General features: G+C 40.0%; 1 long non-coding RNA gene across 1 annotated transcript; it reads right to left on the bottom strand.

Annotated features, from left to right (window-relative positions):
* Positions 1-12834: 12834 nt before the first annotated feature.
* LOC142398366 (uncharacterized) lies at positions 12835-18571 on the bottom strand. Its single transcript, XR_012772785.1, has 6 exons — positions 18427-18571; positions 17717-17978; positions 16247-16276; positions 15936-16010; positions 15787-15824; positions 12835-13088 (listed from the first exon to the last, which is right to left on the bottom strand). It is a non-coding gene; the product is annotated as an uncharacterized LOC142398366 (long non-coding RNA).
* Positions 18572-20339: the final 1768 nt, after the last annotated feature.

Raw genomic sequence — 20339 nt, forward strand, 5'->3', positions numbered from 1 at the left:
ATGAAAGAGAGATTAGAGACAGGTCTGTAGTTGTTCATCATTGAGGCGTCTAGAGTTCTCTTCTTTAGGAGTGGCTTAATGGCAGCTGTCTTTAGTGACTTGGGAAAAATGCCTGATGCCAGTGAGCTGTTAACTATTTGTGGGAGATCACTTTCTACTGAGGTAAAAACAGTTTTTAAAAAGTCGGATGGTATTATGTCCAGAGTGCAAGTTGTTGATTTCAGATGCCGAACTGTTTCCTCTAAGATTTTTAAATCAACAATATTAAATTGTGACATAACGTCAGAGTTATTTCTAGGTTTTAGACACAGATTAGTTTTCTTGTTTGTCTGTGTTGCGTGAATGTTTTGTCTAATTGTTTTGATTTTTTGGCTAAAAAAGTTGGCAAATTCGTTGCATTTCTCTGTGGAGAGGAGGCCTGGGTTTGACTGTTTAGGAGGATTTGTGAGTTTTTCAACCATAGCAAACAGAGTTTGAGAATTGTTGACATTCTTATTAATCATTTCAGATAAATGCAGCTGTCTGGCCTTGCACAGCTCATTGTTATAACTACGCAGGCTTTGTTTGTACAGCTCATAGTGAATCTGAAGCTTTGTTTTCCTCCATTTAAGTTCAGCTGTCCTGCATTCTCTTTTCAGGTTTTTGACCGCAGTGGTGTTTCTCCATGGGGTTTTCTGTTTGATCAAGGTGCTCTTGATTCTTATCGGTGCAACAGCTTCCATTACATTCAAAATTTTCAAGTTGAAATGATCCAGCTGTCCTTTTTTTGGTAACATAGCTATGGCCTTCCTAAACTGAGCACTTGTGTTCTCATTGATGTACCTCTTCTTAACTGAGAAGCTGGTTGTTTTAACATTCTGAGTAATATGTAAATCAAATAAAATACAAAAATGGTCAGACAAGGCCAAATCAATAACCACAACAATATCAGCACCTTTAGAAATGACCAGGTCCAGAATGTGACCTCGAAGGTGGGTTTTGTTACATGTTGCTACAAACCAAACATGTCCAGCACAGAAGAAAATTCTTTGGCATTATCATCCGTCATGTTATCTATGTGAATGTTAAAATCCCCGGTCAAGATAAAATGGTTAAAATCAGTCAAAATAACAGACAATAATTCAGAAAAATCATCAATAAAACTTGCACAGTATCCTGGAGATATGTAAATGATTAAGAACAGGATTTAAGGAACACCCTTTTCCAATAAAACTTAGATATTCAAAAGAAGTGAATTCACCAAATGAGATCTCTTTACACTGAATGTATCTTTAAGTAGCAGCTTCTCCCCCACCTTTCCTACCATTTCAGCATTTATCCATAAAACTAAAGTTTGGGGGGGCTGTTTCATTAAGAACAGTAGCACTTGTGCTCTCTGTTAACCATGTTTCCGTCAGAAAAAGAAAATCTAAATTGTGTGAAATTATGAAGTCATTAACTAACAGTGACTTATTGGACAGAGATCTAATATTAAGTAAGGCTAGCTTTGTGGAGTTTACACTGGTCTCTGTTTTATTCTGAGTTGTACGTGGTACCGTTAACAGATTAGATAGATTCACCCAGCAGGCTGACTGTTTTCGATTCCTTCTTTTACTAACTAATACAGGAATCCCATTGGGTTCCAGCTTGTTCTCAGAACAGCTGTCAGTAATCGGACTACTATAGCAAGGACCCTGAACACATCATGGCATGGTATCTTTGTTTTGAACTATGGGTGTTCTGTTGCTCCTTGAACATTCTGCACATGCCCTTGTGTCCTGATGTAAGAGGTGGGAGGGGGGGGGGGGGGGGGGGGGTGCCCTGCGTTTCTCGGTTGATGGTGGTCGCTGGAGTCCTGGCTGGGATAGAGACATCCTTTTGAGACCTTGGGTGATGTGGAGTAAAGGGTCTGGTGAGGGGGGAGGGCTAGGGGTTGTTTGCCTCGCTGCTATGTCCTTCAGTCTAATCTGTACAGTCATGTTTGGGTTTGCCGTCCCAACAGCATGACGTAAGTGTGCACCAAGTAATCTGCATCCAGCTCGATTTGGATGCACGCCATCAGGTCTGAAACGCTCCTTACAGTTCCAAAAAATATTAAAGTTGTCAATGAATTTAATCCCATGGGCGATGCATGCATTTGACAACCATGTGTTTAGGCCAAGAAGTCTGCTGAAAAGTTCAATTCCATTACCCACAGTCGGAATGGGGCCAGAAATTGAGACACGGTGTGCTCCATATGCCCCTTTTCCACCGCCAAGCTAGCCCTACTCTACTCGGTTCGATATAGCCCGACACTACACCACACGACACGGCACCAGTAACATTTCCTTTTCCACCCAAACTGTGACCTGGAAGTGGGCGGAGTCGGCCCGTTCACCACTAACGTGACGTCGGTTTCAGGCGACGACACGCCAAAAGTTAGTCAAAAGTAAACACAACGATGGAGGCACTGGATGACATCGAAGCGTTACTGCCGTTGTTGATTGTTGTGTACCATGTAGTCACTGAAAACGCCAAAAGACAGCGAGATCAAAGGAGAAGAGACAGCCAGAAACGTATAGAAGAGGCGAGACGAAATACACTTGAAAAAGAAAGGAAACTTTGGCAATACCTGCAGGATTATGAAGCAGAAGACCAGTGGCTAGCTGCAAAGAGACGATGTTTGAAGGTAAGCTAACCTTAACGGTTAGCTTTTCAGTATCTCAAGTATAGCGTTACATCATTGTAAATTGACGTGAAGCACTAAAATATGGTGTACCGCATACCGTCGGTTTGGACGTTCAACGGAACCTCCGAATGGTGGGATGTGATTGTTACGGGTTTTACGAAAGCGCAGTGGGTCGAAAACTTCAGGATGTCCCAAGAAACATTCGACCATCTGTGCAACAAACTGCGTCCAGTTATAGAACTGAAAAACACGAACTACCGTAGATGTGTGCCCTTCAAGAAGAGAGTGGCTATTGCACTCTGGAGGCTTGCTACTGGCTCTGAGTATAGGTCTATTGGACATCTTTTTGGAGTTAGCATCACACACAAACCAGGAATATCGGAGGCGTTAGTATGGGCTACTACATCTTAGGAGACTCAGCATACCCCTTGCAGAACTGGCTCCTGAAGCCATTCCAGGACACAGGACGACTCACTGCAGAACAGCAGACATTCAACAGAAAGTTCAGCAGAGGACGCGTGGTTGTCGAAAATGCTTTTGGCAGACTGAAGGGAAGATGGCGTTGCCTCCTGAAAAGGAATAACAGTGATCTCCCACTGGTGAAGTCAATGGTGGTGACGTGTTGTGCTCTTCATAACCTTTGTGAAAGTCATGGTGAGATATATGAGACAGAGTGGGATGCAGCTGCAGCAACAGCAGTTGAACCAGGGGTGCCAGTGGCACAGGAGGCTGAAGAGGAGGGCAGTGATGTACGTGATGGTTTGATGCGTTACTTGTTGTCAAACGAGTAAATGTTTATGTTGACAATTACAATGCAGACATCCCCTTCTCCTTGTATCACTTATGCTCTGAATAAAGCACCTGTGATATATATTTTTCTGCATCTTTCTGACCCGGTATATTTTAAGCTTCCATTTACATCACAGCACATCTGGCTATTAGGTAATCTGGACACAATAGTTTGTATGTCAGTTAATGGCTTATTCACATTCTTTTGATATGGTCTACATTATGTAAACCAGGTACAGGCCCATCCTGGTTAATAGCCCCCAGGATGTTGGCCACTTGCACTACATCTGGACACAATAGTTTGTATATGTCAGTTAATGGCTTATTCACATTCTCCTATTGTCAAAGAAATTACACCTGTAAGCACTCAGGAATTTTGATATGGTCCAAGTGTAGTTTACACTTAAGCTCTGAATAAAGCAACTGTATTGTTTAGTTAAACCAAGCGCTTTATTAAAAAAAAAAAAGTACAAAGTACAAAAGTGACAGAAAAACAGATTTAGAAAAATCACTCTGGTGGTTGAGCTGCATTTCGGCCCACGTACAAGCTGGCCCAGCACTCCAAGAAAGCCTTGGTTAAAATCATCAGCAGCAGCAGCAGCAGCAGCCTCGTCTTGCCTTTCTTGCTGCCTTGCTTCCCGTTCTTCCCTCCTTGCTTCTTTTGTGTCCTCCAGAAGCAACTGGAAGTGGCGTTCACGCTGTGTCAGCATCCTCTCTTGGTTCCTCTCGTCAGCTCCCATCATGTCACGCAGGACATTGCTGTTTTCCTCAAACAAGCTCCTTTTTCTCTTGCCTAAACAAAATGAAGGAAAATATAATTGAGAGGTAGTTGACCAAAGTGGCGAAAATATAGTACAGAAAGACTTTTAGATAGAAGCTACATGGTGTGCCATTTCTTTATTCTTACCAGAATGTGGAGTGGTAGCAGGAGTTGCCTCAGATGCGACAGGCGTCGATGCCAGTGTTGGTGCCGGTGGAATAGCAGCTGTTGCCTCAGCTGCAGATGTAGATGCAGATTCAAATGTCGGTTCTGAAGCCTGCGGGGTTGGAGGAACTTCGCTGACCCCAGCAACCGAACACTCATCGGTTGCACAAACCGATTCTTGAGGGAAAAAAAAAGAAAAAGTGTGAACATACGAAAGCATACACGTAACCGCATAGGTGAGACACTGCTAGCCTTCCAAAACAGCGTTGTTTGCTAGCTCACTCAGAACAACTTATGAGACACCTGTGTAACATTTTACACAAGTTAAATACTGAACATGCATTTGTTAAGATATAAGCGTTGCACCAAGGGGATAAGAACAACACTTACCATTTTCCATCGCCTCCAACAAAGACGTCGCCGTATCCACTTCACTCTCCTTTCCCTGGTTCGCCGGGCGGTGACCGTAAATGCCGTCCATTTGGTCGAACCACTTCCATGATTTTCTGTTTGACCCATTCCGACTGTTGTGGTCCTTTACCTGCCGGTAATCGCTCTTGAGCTTCTTTAGTTTGTCTCGGCACTGCTGAGAATTACGTTGATAACCGTGGCTAGCCATCAGCTTGGCTATCTCCTGGAACACCTTTTCATTTCTTGTCGCTCCGTCCAGTTCCTTCTGTATGCGGTCCTCGGCCACCACACACAGAAAGGTCTGCACCTCGCTCACTGTCCATGGGTTGGCTTTCCTTCTCTGGTCTTCCATATTCGTAGTTCGGTTGCTCTCGCAGGAGTGTTTTCATACATGGCGGGTGATTATTTAAAGCTCCCCGAGCTTCGTCGCGTGTATGACGTAATTTCACCTGACCAATCAGTGGACAGCACTGATCACGTGACGTTTTAGCACCGACTGGTACCGACTAGACCCACCTCTGAAGCAGGTACTAGCCGGTGCTAAGAATTGTAACGAGTCCCACCTTCAACCCGCGGTGGAAAAGCTCCCAATCAGGGTAGAGTGGTACCGTGTAGAGCTGTACTGGTACAAAAATGTTCGGTGGAAAAGGGGCATTTGTGACACAGTCTCTCCAACAGCAGAGAAAAGTCTTTCTTCAGGATCTCAGAGCCAGTCTTCCTTCTCAAAATATCAAAAGACCCTGTGTGGACAATGATCCTTGTGCCATCTGGATGAGTAGACAGAATGGTCGGCAAAATATCTATCACTTCCCTGACTGATGTATCAGAAAAAGTTATATTTTCCGTCTTTGCCATTATGACATGCGGTGTTATAGAGTCCCCGATTAGAATGGTGTCTATTCCTTTTTGTGTGGAGGTGTCGATTGCTTCTGTAGTCCTCACCTTGGTTGTGGGATTTGGGCTTCTCCTGATGATCTGGTTAGCCCTTGGCTGCGGTTTGGGGCCATTTCTCTTGTTTGTCTTCATGTTTTGGTTACATTCATCATCACACACTCTATTTTGAGTCAATGGATCTTATCTATTATGCAATGGAACTTCAGGTGGCGGAGTGAGTGCTGGAGGTTTAGGTTTCGTGCTGGATTTACCTCTGCGACGGACAACATGAGACCAGATCCTGGCTGGGGTTTATGATTTGGGTTTGGCACCAACACTGTTCCAGTGGGAGATATCAGTCGGACTGTCCGGTTTGGGAGCTTCACCAGATATTCCAGTGTCATTTGGACACATCCAGGGAAGTGTGTCAGCCAGGTCTGCAGTGTGAGATTCCACATCAGCTGTGATCCCTTGTAGAAATATCTGAGTTAGTCCTTTGGCACATGAAGGCTCCACAGCCTGCACAGGAGCTATAATAGAGTCAATAAATTCCTCGTTGTTACGAATGTCTTGCAGCGTTTCAATCCTCTTCTCGAGCTGTGCTACCTTCGCAAAGAGTAGCTCACACTGTGTGCAGCTCACTGATACTGCAGGGTTAGGAGACATTGTTCTGTCCCATTTTCTTTGTAAACAGGAGGGCTAGTACCGTTTACAAATATACAATTAAAAGAAAAAGAATAAAATTATATCCAAGACTTGTGGAAAGAAGTAGAATGATTTAAAAGCGAATAAAGCAGTAAGCAGCAGGAGGAAGCAGAGACACGTCTGCACTCCTCAGAAGCAGGAAGATCAATTAAATTTGTCCATTCATTTTCTATACCCCCTTAATCTAATTAAACCAAGTGCAGTTTTGTTATATTATTTTTGTAGGTAGCTAACAAAATGGAATTAAATATAAACAGATGTAAGTGGATGCCGAGCCATGGTGATAGAGACTGCAGATACTGTATTCACTTACCCATCCAAATAATTCAATTCGGGTATTCCAATCACTTCCATGGCCACAGGTGTATAAATTCAAGCACCTCGGCATGCAGACTGCTTCTACAAACATTTGTGAAAGAATAGATCGCTCTCAGGAGCTCGGTGAATTCCAGCGTAGTGCTATGATAGGACCTCCAAAACTTCATATGGCCTTCAGATTAGCTCAAGAACAGTGCACAGAGAGCTTCATGGAATGGGTTTCAGTGGCCGAGCAGCTGCATCCAAGCCGTACATCACCAAGTGCAATGCAAAGTGTCGGATGCAGTGGTGTAAAGCACGCCGCCACTGGACTCTAGAGCAGTGGAGACGCGTTCTCTAGAGTGACGAATCGCTTCTCCATCTGGCAATCTGATGAATGAGTAAGGGTTTGGAGGTTTCCAGGAAAACGGTACTTGTCTGACTGCATTGTGCCAAGTGTGTTTGGTGGAGGGGGGGTTATGGTGTGGGGTTGTTTTTTAGGAGCTGGGCTTGGCCCCTTAGTTCCATAAACACGCTCCTAAACATTGCGGAAAGCTTGCCCAGAAGAGTTTAAGCTGTTATAGCTGCAAAGGGTGGGCCAACGTCACATTAAACCCTATGGATTTAGAATGGGATGCCACTTAAGTTCGTATGCATGTCAAGGCAGATGAGCGAATACTTTTGGCAATATCGTGCAACTGTCAACACCGACCTCACTTCTTTCCTGGTAGCCTCACAAACTTTTAGCAGAGTTAGCAGGGATAAACAGAAGCCCCACTGCCACTGTATATCATTGCCAGATTGATGCAAACCTAAGTTAACTTCCTTGGTTATTGTTTTAATCATTCATATTTAGCTGAGTGGTCAAACACATTTTTTGGGGGGTGTACCAAACTCAGAGTAAAGCAGAATTAAATTTGCATTCTAACTTAAACATATCCAAAGTATTCAGAAAAATACATTTAAACATTATTTTAAACATTTCTTATGGCTGTTTAACATACAGTTGCAGGTTTTATGTACATAAGAATAGTGACCTCAGAAAAGAAAGTGTTTTTAGCTTGCTTGGCTGCACCTTCACTCACCCGCTAAGAGAAGAAAACATTCTCATGTCCTGCCAAGGGGGAGTTGGAGGAATTCCCGGAATAAAGCTCCGGTTAAACACACACATATAGGTGAACTGTCAGGGCCTGTGTGTTTTCTGTCTGTCTTTTGTGGGTTTTTTAGTCTGTCTTTAAGTTCTATTTGTTTTTGGAGAAGCCTGCTGCTTACAACGGTCAGTCACAAGATGTCGCCAGGTGTCCGTTCCTGGAAGTCGGCGGAGGCCACAAGTCCACGCACCTGTGGCTTGTTAGGAGGGCGTGGCCATGAGCTTCATAAGCGGTGCTCAGACTGCTCTTCGACGCCAGAGTGTTAACCAACATTGGTAACAATCGTCCCTGAGATAGCTCTCTCTCTCTCTCTCTCTCTAAAAAAAGGAACTAACCTCGTTTTATACTCCTCGTCAGGTTTCCCGCTGACCTCACGCCGAATCCCATCCGTGCTGTCTGTTCCTAGGAGTTCCCCGTGAGTCTGGTTGCCTGTACGGACCTTTCCTCGAGTGTTTCCCCTTCAACACCGCAGGAGGAGCCTGCCAGGAGTCGAACCCGTGGAGGAGTTCTCATACCCGGAAGTAAAGTGCTCGCTGTGGATTTATACCTCCCTCAGGATTCAGCCGCACGCAGCTCGTACAGCTCTTACCTCTGTCCACCCTCCGACGCAGCTCGCTCTGCCCACTCTCAGTCCCGCCAGACTCACAAGTAAGGATATCTAACTGATCATATGAACTGAAACCTACACCTGAAAGTAATCATTCCCCTCTCGTCTGCAGAGACAAGCCTTCAGTCCGTTCCGGATCCCATCCATCCCACTGTCCCGGTTTTCAATAAACTATCATTGTATCTGACTGCGCTCTCTGGTTGTTTTCCTGCATGTGGGTACAGAAACTTAATTCCACCATGACATGAACAGTATGATGTCATTGGGTTGTGTGGAGTGGTCTTAAAATATCAAGTGAGGGGTTCAAATCTCATCGTAGGCACGTACTTTACTGCGCTAATCCCTTACAACAACCTCCCTCTTTAATGAACACTTTTTTTTTTTTTTAGTTTAGAAGACCAGTCTCCATGTTTTGGAGAACAATACATAAATCCCAAGTTCTCTTTTTAATTCTCTTTAGTTACACAATATGCTCTTTTACATAACTTGTTTGAAATCATGAGACATCGCCACTGTAAAATATATTGAATTTACAAAAAAACCTTAACTCCATCGGTGAAGATGAGCACTGTCGTCGCAGCAGGGATCTCTACTATTTTTGATCTGTTCATAGTATAAAACACAAAATGGAAAAAAACCACAAAAACAATGAGAAACAAAGAAACATAAAAGGAGTCAACACTCAACAATGTCACCACAATGCTGTAAAATTCAGCTGACAATTGTTACAGTTGTTGTTCTTATTATTAGATTCGGTTCTTTTAGTAGGAGGCTTAAGAACGGACCGCAGTAATTCAAGTGAAAATGAAGTGTTTATTGGTAGTCACACATCAAAGCATATCAGCGCTGGGCTCAGTGGAACAGAGCTCCCGCAGGAAGTCTGTCAGACTGGCCATGATTTCCGGTTATCATGTTTATTTATAGTGTCATAGGTTGGACTCACATTCGACCGAGTATGATTGGACATGAGTAGGTTCAACATGCTTCGTCATATTCTCTGGATCAGCCCAAAACAATGTGTGTGTGTGAATCTGCCCTTGCTTTCCCAGGCTTTCCTAATTGTTTTGTCTTTCTACTCCTGGATCACTTTAGGTCATAATGGAAAAGTACTGAGCCTTATTTCATTCATAATGTCTAAGAACAAAGCCAATTTTAACATCATTATTATTAGTTTTCCTGAATTATAGAATAATCCACATCACTAACTGATCAGTGATGCATATATTAATCACAGCATAAACCTTTATAAATCAGTACCCTGAACACTTTCTATTTCTGCCGTGCTTGAAGGACTGGTTTCACACATACAAAGTGATGACATTTCCAACACTACTGATCATTCTGTTAACTCGAGATAAAAGGAACCTTGTTTTCACTCGATAACAAATGAATTGATCTAGCTTTCTTGATAAATCAACATTTTGTTTCCACAAGATCACGTTATGTCATGAGAAGATCACCGGGTGATTGCCACGGGCTCAAAAACCAGTCGTTCCTGTGTTAATACCTCCAGTAATTTCATCCCTCATTAACACTGTCATAATAGTTAGGGAGGATCTATAACATTGAGTCAAGGCATGCACGTGTAATCCTGTTTCCTGCACTGAGGTCTGTGAATGTCCCCTCTTCAGCACAAATAGTGGCATGGATAACCAACTCTGCTACACTTCATCCAGTAGCTGCCCTTCAGGCAACCCCTCCGTTTACTGTGATGGAAAAACAATTGACTTATTCAGCTGAGCTAACAAAATAAACTAACCACATATCTTGAGAAAACAAGCCTTATCTTGATAATTATTAGATAGATAATTAGATAATTAACCTGTTATAACTAAAAAAGAGCTTTGTTATTTGAAAATATGATGATTAATTTGTAATCTTAAGATAATGATGATAAGCATGGCCTCTCTCAGCTTCCATAGTTAGCATAGTTGTTTGATGACAATGATGATTATTATTAATAATAATGATAACCCTAAGTTTTGTCAACCTTCACCCCAGCACTTGGACTATCCTTAACATTACGTTAAAAAGATAAACCAAATAAGCTACAAAATTAAAATATTCAGCTTGTTATAATGTTTGCCCCCTTCAGCAGCCAAAACAGCCTTGAGTTGTTAAGGTATGGTGTCCAAAAGACCTCTAACCAACCTTTTCATAGTAGTTCAAAATAACATCTTCCAATGAGTTCCCTCTTACCATTTTGTATCCTGCTACCATTACCTCCCTGTACAAACGATTCACTAATGGCCTGCCACTTGAAGTGCAGGTATACTTACTTCAGCTGCTTATTCTAAAACCTTTCCGTCACACCTGGCAGTATACTTTTCATCATTTTGTTATATATTAGCTTTTCTATGAAGTCAGGCGACATAGGCCAGCCTTTGTTCTTCATGGTTACATGGATGGCAGTATTCTGACTACAGACCTTTATTTAAATCAGACAATAATGTTTAGGAGTTGCAGTTAGGATATTCTAGTCATATTTCCATAATATATGCTACAGAGGTATGAATGAATAATAACTCATGCCCCATTACATCCTCCTATTGTAATGTTTGCATCTTCAAAAGCCTAATGTACATCCATATCCCACAAAACACAGAGAATAAGTCAACTCGGGTTTCTGCCCTGCTGGGAAAAATAAATAAAAAGCCAAAAACAAGCGATGTTCTAAAAAAAAAAAAAAAAAGTTTCTGTCAACACATAAGCCCAGCACAGTAGTGCAGCAGTGGGTGTCGCAAAATACCATGAAAACCTAATCCTTTGCAAAAGCCTTTAACCAGGGATCCACCCATTAAAATTTGTGCCTGGCCAAAGTGGTTCAGATCCTTATTTCAGTCGCATCACATTGAAGAATTGATTGTTTCCTCACTGCCTATAGATTCCACCTGAGACAGGTGTCATATTAACAAGATAATCAGTGTTATTCATTTCCCTTCTCAGTGGTTTTAACATTGTTGCTGATTGGAATATCTAGCAAGAAAAACAACCTCACTCGTTAGTTTCATATCCAGAAAATGAAACAATTCTGTAGGTGCACCATGCAATTAAATGGCAACAGCACAGCTCGTAAGTCTTAGTACGTGAAGAATGTTTTCCTGTGGCGTTTGCAGATGGAATTTTCTGCAGCTGTTCGCAGTTTCTCTCAAGCCAAAAATCATGGTTTCAGAAAAAAAAAAAAAAAAAATTTTTTTTATGCCCAATGGTTTGAATTTACTTGATTTAAAACATAAGACCCTGATTGGGATAACTTTGCAGTATGTGGCCAATACGGTTATTGGATTCAGGGATAACTCCACTTGTATTCCTGAGAGGGTTTTCGAACCAATGCATGCTAAAAGGTCAAATATTAACATCAGTGCAATGAGCACTGTGTAGTTCCACTGATTATCTAACTTCAGGCAATAGTTTAAAGGGGAACTCCGGTATTTTCAACATTAAGCCTCTTTTCTGAGTCGTCTGCAATGTTTTAGAACCCCCCTCACCGCTTTTTTGATGTTTACTACTGTCTCCGGTATTTGCCTAATTTTGATTCATCTCAACCTGCTTCAGAATGGCAAGTCATATGCATGTCTTAAAAGGTCCGTAAAAGCACCATAAACGTCCGTTTTCAAAATCATCAACTCACCGGAGTGGTTACTGGTGTGCACTGGTAATCCATATCAAATTTCGTTGCGAAAAGTTGCTTCTGTCGTGTTTTATTTGGCAGCTCGTTCATGCTCGCACTATTTTCTTAACGGTGGCGGAGTAATATCAACGAACATCCAGTACAAAATGTCAAATAAAACACGACAGAAGCAACTTTTCGCCACGAAATTTGATATGGATTACCAGTGCACACCAGTAACCACTCCGGTGAGTTGATGATTTTGAAAACGGACGTTTATGGTGCTTTTACGGACCTTTTAAGACATGCATATGACTTGCCATTCTGAAGCAGATTGAGATGAATCAAAATTAGGCAAATACCGGAGACAGCAGTAAACATCAAAAAAGCGGTGAGGGGGGTTCTAAAACATTGCAGACGTCTCAGAAAAGAGGCTTAATGTTGAAAATACTGGAGTTCCCCTTTAAGATTCAGTTTGAGTTTTTTTTTTTTTTTTCTCATTCTGCCTATTTCAGCTGTTCTGAGCTCAGTCCAGAGACTCACCTGCCAGCACACGCTCTCCTGCTAATAATACTGATCCTGTCCTCGCTTGACACGATCAGTATCATTAGCTGGGCTTGGATGATTTGTAATTATTACCCTGGGACACAACAAATGATATGTTGTCTGGAAAAAAGACAGCCAGTGATTTTCCCCAGCAAGAAATCCCACTTTAAACTATCTATTACTTTTAGTCTAGAGCTTTGACAGTCTGCTCAATCTTTTACCTTATAATTTATTTCAATAATACCAAAAAAATATCTGTATATTAAAAATCTGTTGAGAAAATACAAAAAGTACTGTCTTATACATGAATTTATTCAGAATGGATACATTCAGAAACATATTTGAAATTTACATAGACCAAATCAAACAAATAATGAAATGATTACATTCATCTAAACTGTAAAAAGAAAAAGCGAAATGTGTCTGATGACTTTCAAACTGTGGAAAAGTCCATTCAAAACAGCAGCAGCAGCAGCAGAATGGCACCAACGGCTGCCATCACCTGCCATAGCCCGTTGTGGCTCTGGCTGTGTGTAAAAAGAGAAATAAAAATGAATTATTTCCTCCAGTATGGATAAAACTAGCACTTATGAATCAAAGGTTTACAGCCTACTAATAGCAGCAAAAAAAAAAAGAAAAAAAAGAAGTCTCATTTCTGGGTACACTGTAGCCCTTCTCACGCTGCCTGTTCCAAGCAAAACTTCTGAGCTTCACTGTTCTGTTTGTAAGGTACCAGAGTGGAATGTGCCTCTGATCTGGCAGTCAAAGTATTGCAAACTTGAACAGAAAATTTCTAAGGGGGAGGAAGCACGGCGGAACAATCTGCTGTCAGCATTCCTCTGATTTGAAATTATTCACTTATGAACTAGCTGCCTCCCTTTTGTACAAAGAAGCCAGGCAACAGATAGTTTTTTAATTTTTTTAAAGTGTTCTGCTGAGACTAAATATACAATCACAGCAGTTGAACTGGATGAAAATGATAAGATTGTTGGTTGGACAACTAAAAAACTAGCGTAAGACACTTCCACATTATTGCACAATAATAAAGAATAAATCTACATTCATTTACTTTGAATGAATTTATCATTATATTAATATTTTTACACCTCAGTTTAGATGAGGCCAACTGTCTGAAACTGATGTTGTAAACATGATGTTTATCTTTGTTTCATTTATCTGAGGGCAGTTAGGGCCTCCTTATGGCTTGAAATTAATCAGATTTTGTTGTTTTTGAGTATTTGTTTTCACCTCTCCGATGACTTCAGTCTTGTGTAATCTTGTGCTTCATGTGCTTTGTGACGTCTTTGCCAAATCTGTTTCCATTTTTATCCAACTCGGCCAAGTGATGGATTTTTCATGATAATTCAACTTCTAAAGAACATATTTTCCACAGTGTTTTATTTTCTCTCCATTTGAAGCAATGCTTTCCAGCACTAAATTTTGGTTTTGGTAGAATTTGAATTTTCCAATTTTCATTGGTTCCCTTTCATTATTTGTTAAAACCACATTGCAGATCTGTCATACCGCGGTGAGGTCAAGCGGGTTTTTTGTCTCGTCTCCATGTCATGTCTCGTCATTGCCTGTTTTATTTTGAAAGATTAACTCTCCTCTCGTGTTCCAGTCTGTATGAATGATTCCACCTGTTCCCTGTTAACCCTGTGTGTGTAAGAGTCTGCGTCTCCCCTTGTCTTGTGCCAGTGTGTCATATTTGTTGTTCCTAACGTGCTTCACTCTCGCCTTTGCTAAAGCCATAGTCCAAGTACCAAGTCATCGTTTTGATCGAGTCCTCGCTTCTTGATAACTTTAATAATATAGCCTTGATTAAGCATAGTTTAAGTTTTATAGTGTTCTTGCTTTTTCCTCCAAGTGGAGTGATCTTTTGTTTTGGATAAGATTTCATATTGTAGTGCCTCCTATTTTTCAGGTGAGGTTTTTTGTTTTCGTCCTTAGTGGAGTGATTCTTGTTTTGATAAATTTTCATACATATGCTTCTCTCATTTTGGGAGAAGTATATATATTATTGATAACTTCTATAGTCGGTTTGGTTCTCTCTTGGAGAGTTTTTGGGAACTCCTGCTCCTCCAATAAAAGCTTGTGGATTAAACACCTCCTGCTCCTGCGTCCTCCATTCCTCGGGTGTGACAAGATCTTCAAGTGAATTGTGTTCCTTGTCACATCAGGGGATATGGGAAATCTACCAAATTTGTCACATTGTTGCTTCAATTTAGCTTGCAGCTTTTATGTCTTTTTCTTTTTTGACCTTTGGTCTTTGAATGAATGTCAAGATGTAGTTACATGGATATTACTGTAGCACACAGTAGCATTTAATGCTACATACGATGATATGTAAGTAGCATTAAACAGACACTTACTGCTCTTTTAGTCTCTGTGTAGTTCTGATGCTCTGACCCTCAGAGCAAAGTTTACCTCAGGGCCGTGGTTTGCTAACACGATGAGCTAATCGGTGTCTGAACAGCAAACAAACATTGGAACAAATTGGATGGAAGATTCAGCGCGGCCTGTTTGTTTCCAAGGCAAGATCGCTTTGTGTAAATTTTCAAGCTGAGACAAAGCGCACACACCCATGTCAAACAAAGTTGCAGGCATGGGCTACTGATGTAATGAAACATACAACTGAATTGGATTAGATTGGATGGTCATTTAACTATAATGAATTGGACCCTATTTGATTTGTGCTGCATTGAACTCGTGTGTGTAAAGTGCACTGACATGACTTTCGTTGTGAATCGGCGCTATTTATTGTAGAGAAACGGAACTGAACTGAGAAGGTCACAAATCCACCAACTGCTCATCTCTTTCTTAACTTTGCAAAAGATTAACTGCTTTCATTCTGCTTACCACACAAAAAGATGACCAAAATAGCCATTTTCTCAACATACCTGGATATTACAAATTCTGATTCAGTGCTAATGCTAAATGCAAAGGCTAAAAATACATTTTTGAAAGAGTAAAAACACCATTCGTTGTTTGTACTTTGACCAACAGCTGTACTTTGTGAGTAATTAGGTCATGTATTTTTTTCTGGAGCACAACAATATACCTGTCAATGTAGTCAAACACTGATCTGCAACACATAGTGTCTCTTGGTTTGAAACACAAGTATCTGATGTATCTTCTCTGAAAACTGCTGATCAGTTGAGGTAAATAAAGATCATTGCATGTTAAGAATATTTAAATGGTTTCTATGATGAATATATGATTTACCTGGGCACTGTCGCTTCCCCCACATAAGCAGATGGTATCTGTAAAGTGTGAAAAAAAAAGACTTGGGTGATTAGGATTTTGTTGGAATCAATCCCCAAGCTAAGAGGAGCGATAACACGAGGTCAGAACTTCTGTTGATGCGTACTTACAGAGAGAATGGGATAAGTTACGTCGTCATAAACAACAATGCCATTCAGACCAGCTGGGTTTGTTTCACACTGAACCTAAGGAGGGAATGATAGTGAACAGATAGATCGACTATTCTGTCAAACAGTATTTGATAGCACAATTTGTACAAATTATTGGAATGTAACATGACATGTATGTGAGTGTGTAAAGAAACTTAGACGAAAACTCGGTAAACAGATATTTCACAGTTATACCATGTCACAGTTTTAATTTCATAGGCAAACCCAAAGGCCGACAGTATAACATCAAGTATGAGAGTAATTTCACCCACTGGTTTACGTGGTCCCTCTTCTCCTCGTGCCTGAGAGAAGACAGCAGAGGATTATATTTTACATTGTTTTACATCATTTCTGCAAACACACAGCATGTTCCTGTCCATTGTGGGTCATATAAACTGATGTCTCACAAAATATTTCATAATGATGTCATATATATTGTACTCTTTGTAAAGACTGTTCTGTATTCATTGAATGTTAAATGATAATATAAAAAAAAAAAAATTTAAATTTTTTTTTTATATTTAATTCTTACCACTTTAATTTAAAAGAACTTAATCCCACTCTTGGAAATTGTAATGATCCACAGAATTAATCAATTAATTATTAAGTAATGATACGAACAATAATATTAATAATGATAAAAATAAACATTTGTGAAGGGAAACAGAGCATTATAGACTAAAATGTCTGCTTTAGAGACGGAGCATCCAGTGAAACTGAAAGTTACCCATGAGCACAATTCACTGTACTTTTTGGACAAAATATTCACTCATATAGCCAAAAGTAAGGTGTGACACTGATGAGATTTCAATAAAACCTAAGATTAAAAGTTAATAAGGAAAAAAAAAAGTGTGAAGACTGAACCTGGACAGTGGCCGAACAGTTCCTATACCAACTTGTTATAACTTGTTACTCGTTGCCAAACTTTTACAGTTTTATTCCTCCTAAAAAGTAACTTTGAAGAATGTGATGGTGGCTTATTTGGGATTAAACTTTGCGTTTTCATTCCAAACATGTCACAAATGCGTCGATATGCTTCGAGAGAACAGGCCTCATTAGAGGCTGCTCGTCCTGTTTTAACATTCCATCAAAAAGACACAAGTCATATTAACCAGAATAAAATATTCATGTAATTCTACTTTGTTCACTTGTTTCTGTATAATAGATATATGTTCCTATCTGCTCCATCTAGCTTGCATTTTTAAAAGGCTGGTGGTGTTTAAGGCCTGCTACCAACACGGAACACCCCTACCTACTTTTACTTTCATACTGAAACTGAAGTAAAAATGTAAGTTACCCATACCTTTTTAGTGAAATAGCAGCTAACATTTAAATTTGACCAAAAAGACAAAACCTTTCTCACCATTTCAGCAGATTTAATTTGTGTTCAAGCTATAGCTATCCAGGCAAAACAAAGTCAACACCCTTTGACGTGATACGTCGTGAAGACGCGTCGTTATTGCACGCCAATACATTTGGTGTGTGGTCACAAAGCTTTGTTGTAAGTTTGTCATTTACACTGTTTACATGCATAGCCATGAGAACCCGTTGCAATAGGAAACCAGAGCCAAAGGCCTAATTTAGTAAATTATCTGCCTAGTTAAGTTACCCAAGATCCTTCTGTAAATAAAATTACTATGCAAAAAAAAAAAAACTAAACCAATAAAATACATGTATTTAAAATCTTTATGAAAATACTTTAAGTAAACAGCTGATGATTTAAAAACATAATGTCAGCTTACCAAATGTATTTGTCCTGTTTCCAAGTGTTTAGGAAGACAACTGTTGTCCAATACTCCACATATTGTCCAGTGACCACTACATTTTGCTGTTTTGTTGCCATGACTTTGATTCTTACAGACAGCTTAGTTTTGATTTTATGGTCAGTTTAGGATGTTTCAGTCATTCTTTTACGAGTATTGTCCTTATTCTAATTTATGTCACGGAATAACCAAGCTTGTCCACTTGAGCAGTCAGAAAGCTCCACCATCTCTTCATTTGCTCCTGGAAGTAAAATAAAGAAAACAACTTAGAGACAGAGAAATAAGAAAATGGTAAGGCTGAGTTGTAAACTTTGGAGGTAAATTCGTCATCTTTCTTTTGTGTTAGAAGTCAACCAGCCAGATCATTTGACACTCATAGTCTTTTTTACAGGATTTAAGTCGCAAATGCTATTGAAAGAAGAATTATTTTAGGAATCCCTGTTACTGCAATAATAAATATAAAGTACAAAAGCTAGTTTTGCGGAATTTTCTAACAATTATGTTCACATTCACAAGGCCACCAAAAAACAACAGAGACACAGGTCTCTCCTCCTTTTTGCCAAAATGTTTCATTTCCCTAAATGTCTCTTTAATATGTCATCAAATATATTCTAAACACATAACAATGATAAAAAATATTTAGCATCTAGATTCATTTTCAACATGGAGGAACATTTAAAGTTTTTTACCTGACAGAGGAGTCCAAAAGCCATCCTTCAGTAACAAAGTATTAATGTTCTTTCTTGTGCTTCACATCCTGACAGGATGTGAAAGATGACAGGATTTTCTGATGGAATGTGAACCACATGCGTTCAACTTGCTCTTCAACATTTTATTCGTCAAAACATGTTTGATTAAGATGGAAGTTTCAAATGTCTACAATAGAAGAATGTGTTGTGCATTTTATTCCCCTTATCTGTGATCTCTTACTATTGAAGCTCACAGTGGTCGGCATCTTGCTGTCTGTGTGCTTTAAAAGTTAGATATGTTTAAAATGAAATCATATTTTGGTATCATGAAACTTGACTTAGTTGTTCTCATTCCTTTCTGCGTGACGATACTGCTGCACCTCTCTGTCCCTGTCACCTGCCATCTACTTTCCACTGAGTGGTGGAACAAGTTTACGCATCTGATCACGCCTCATTGCACGCATGGAATGTTTTCTGTAGAAAACTTGCTCTCTATTTTAATTTCTACTGGTCTATAAAAAGATCGTTTATGATGCCAGTTTGTAAAGATAAAAATGTGAAAACTTTAAAATGGTCAAAGTGGGCAGCCGTCTGCAGCGATATACATGATTACTGGAGCAAAACAAACGAGCCTCTGTGAACGACTTTGCAGTGGTAGAAAATTGCCATGCGTGCGCAGTAAAGGAAGCGGAGTAAAAGCAAGCAGTACCCAACATTCTAGTAACACAACTTTGCTCCCCTCCTTTTGGTATTCTTAAAAACCAAAACATCACTCATCCTCTTATCAGAATGTTTTCTTAATCCTAATGCAGAAATGTTTTGTCCAGTGCAAGATTTAAGATGGCAACTGAGAAAAAAAAAATTCTTCTGTTTGGGAGTTGGTTTAGTCCTACCCTTCACAGTTTGAGTCCTCTGTGATTTTACAGTCTGTCAGTGTGCACACAAGTCAGAGTGTCTCCAAAGGTTTATCCGTGCACAGGGCCACATGACGTTCCATCAATAAAAGCATCTGATGTGTCGGGTCATATTAAACCGCCTTTACTTATAATCTTGCTGTGTGTGAAGTGAACATGGTATTCTAATATTTTGCTGCTGTTGTCATTACTTGGACTAACTATCAGTTGGTCCTCTGCGGCATTTATTTGCACCTCATTGGATTATCCCAATTTGTTCTCATCGTTTCCCATACTCTGAGCCGAGGCTGACATGGAGGCAGTTGACAGAATACACATTTTCAAAGGCCTGAACTTGAGTTGAAGCTGCACGAATATATTTCTGACTATGCAGGGGATGTGAAAACTTTAAAGGAAGCTCATGAATACACAGCCCCACTTTTCCTTGCATTTGCATTCTCACAAATGTGATTGAAAAAATTTTTTGTTTGATAGCTCAGGGTGCAACATTACTCCGGTAACCTGCAAAATGAAACAGTTGTTAAGAAAGATTGGTCTCTTAACAGCGTTGTTTCTCACTCATTAATTGTTGACAAACCTTTTGGTGCTGGATTTATAGTATGCAGTATGAGGCTACACTGGGGATTGATTATCTTTCAAACAATTAGTTATAGTCCATAAATGTTTTAAATTACCCATCCATCTTCTACCTTGTGTTAAAATCAAGCTCTATAATGTCTACTTGACATGCTGCTGTTTTGTCGGCCTAAACTGTTCTTTATGAAGTTTAGAAATAAAAAAGTGTGGCTCATCCACCGTTTATTATAAAACCTTATGCGTGTGTGGCAGAAATCATAATTACAGCATGGCTGGTGAGAGCGGTATTTGGGAGCAGGTATTAAAGAGATGTTCTTTTTTTTGTTTTTTAACAGGCGGTGTTAAGAACTAATGGGTAGTTAGCAATCACTATAGTGTAGATTTCTACACTTTTTTTGATTCACTTTGTCACTACATTTTCTT

Source organism: Odontesthes bonariensis, chromosome 14 (genome assembly GCF_027942865.1).
Source record: "Odontesthes bonariensis isolate fOdoBon6 chromosome 14, fOdoBon6.hap1, whole genome shotgun sequence".
Taxonomy (NCBI): domain Eukaryota; kingdom Metazoa; phylum Chordata; class Actinopteri; order Atheriniformes; family Atherinopsidae; genus Odontesthes; species Odontesthes bonariensis.